The sequence below is a fragment of the Hippopotamus amphibius genome, chromosome X (assembly GCF_030028045.1).
Source record: "Hippopotamus amphibius kiboko isolate mHipAmp2 chromosome X, mHipAmp2.hap2, whole genome shotgun sequence".
In the NCBI taxonomy this organism is placed as follows: Eukaryota; Metazoa; Chordata; class Mammalia; order Artiodactyla; family Hippopotamidae; genus Hippopotamus; species Hippopotamus amphibius.
In genome coordinates, this window is record NC_080203.1 from 101,527,403 (window position 1) to 101,529,405 (window position 2,003).

At 49.8% G+C, this 2,003-nt stretch overlaps 1 non-coding gene across 1 annotated transcript; it reads right to left on the reverse strand.

The window, feature by feature from the left end:
• Positions 1 to 923: 923 nt before the first annotated feature.
• On the reverse strand, positions 924 to 996 carry TRNAG-UCC (transfer RNA glycine (anticodon UCC)). Its single transcript has one exon. It is a non-coding gene; the product is annotated as a tRNA-Gly (tRNA).
• Between the last annotated feature and the right edge of the window lie 1,007 nt (positions 997 to 2,003).

Here is a 2,003-nt window from a genome sequence, read left to right on the forward strand (position 1 = left end):
ACTCTTTGTTGTGGTGCACAGGCTCCTCATTGAGGTGGCTTCTCTTGTTGTGGAGCATGGGCTCTAAGCACATGGGCTTCAGAAGTTGCAGCACATGGGCTCCAGTAGTTGCAGCACATGGGCTCAGTAGTTGTGGCTCACAGGCTCTAAAGCGCAGGGTCAATAGTTGTGGCGCACAGGCTTTGTTGCTCCGCGGCACGTGGGATCTTCCTGGAGCAGGGATGGAACCTGTGTCCCCTGCATTGGCAGGCAGATTCTTAACCACTGCACCACCTAAGAAGCCCTCATCTATACATTTTTATTGAGCACTTAGTGTGTATCAGAACCTATTCCAGATTCTGGGGATGAAACAGTGACTGAGAACAAAATCACTGTCTTTGGGGAGCTTACATTCAAATGAGGCAAGATAGACCATAAACACATAGAAGATGTAATATAATGTCAGGATAAGTACTTAAAAGAAAAAAAAAGCATGTTAAAGGGAGAGATGATGGATGAGGCCATTCGGGCAGAGGTCTGAATAAGTGAGTGTGAACCCAGGACTGTTGTGGAGGGTTGGGGGGTGTGGAGAGCATTTCAGGCAGAGGGAACCGCAAGTGCAAAGGCCCTGAGGCAAGTGTGGGTTTGACCTGTTCAAAGAACAGTAAAGAAGCCAGGGGGCCTGAAGTGAAATGAGGTTGGGGACAGAGCTGGGGCTGCTTCCCACAGGGCTTTGTGGCCCTGGTGAGGGCTTTGGATTGTGTCCCTCAAATCATGAGAAGCCAGTTGCGAATCCCACCCCGTGGGTGCTGTGGGACCCATGTGAAAGGAGAGGCCAAGCTGTCACACTCCTGAGTCAGTGCTTCCTCCACACTGCTACCTGGAGAGCCAAAACCTAGGTGGACTTTCTTTTTTTTTTGGTCACCTGGCTTACGGGATCCTAGTTCCCTGACCAGGGATTGAACCCGGGCCCTCTGCAGCGGAAGCACAGAATCCTAACCACTGGACCACCAGGGAAGTCCCTCAAGGTGGACTTTCTGATGTCACGTGCAATTCACGTTACACAGAAAACAAATATGTTTTCAAGATATGTTCCTGTCTCCATCGGTTATTCACTAGGTTCAAGTCCTTTTAACAGAGTTGATGTTGATTGCAAGCAAATAATTTGTATAGTTTCTGGAGCCCAACTAGACTTATAGTGGCAAAAATTTATCACCGGCTTCCGGACCAAAGTAACTAAGACTGCCCGCATGGGGCATGGCATCGTTTCCGGAACACAGTGAGCACTTGGCAAGCACGTGTTATTATCTCATTGAATTCCTTCATGAACCCTTTGAGGTGGGTGCCAGCCATATTTTACACATAAGAAGCATGAGGCTTTGAGAGTTTACGTAATTAGCCCAAAGTCACACAGCTAGTTAGTGGCATCCCAGCCCCAAGCAAAAAGCAATTTCAAAAGGTGTTAGTGATTTTGCTTCCTAGCACGTGATCGCGAAAGCTTTTGACTCCTGGCATTAGTTGCTGCAAGAGCCTAGGAGAGCAGCTTTACAGGGGCAGCCCCTTACTGAGCCAGGTGTGCGTGGGGAGGGGGCAATGGGTGAGTTAGGCTGCTCAACATCAGTGTCACTGCCAGGGTCACTGTTAAAGCACCATCTGTCCACAGGGCTGGGCCGGACCCTGGGCTGAGCATCCCCGCTTTGAGAGTCTTTCCAGGGTGAGTGGGCCATGCAGATGGGAACAGCCAAAAGGGAGATGAAAAATATCTGACCGAGCCCTAGAGGGGCCCAACTTACACAACGGAAAAACTAACAAATTCCACAGACACTTGCTCCCCTGACCACGAGGCTTTGCTTCTGCAGACGTGGAGGGTTCTCTGAACTTGTTCAGTTGCCTATGGGGCATAAGGGACCTGGCGGCAAAGGGAGGTGGCCTCCCTGGATGGTGTTGTCATGAGGCTATTGTCAGAACTAATCAAGAGACAAGGCAGGATTGTAAGTCACTCCAGTTGGTCCTATTATCATCTG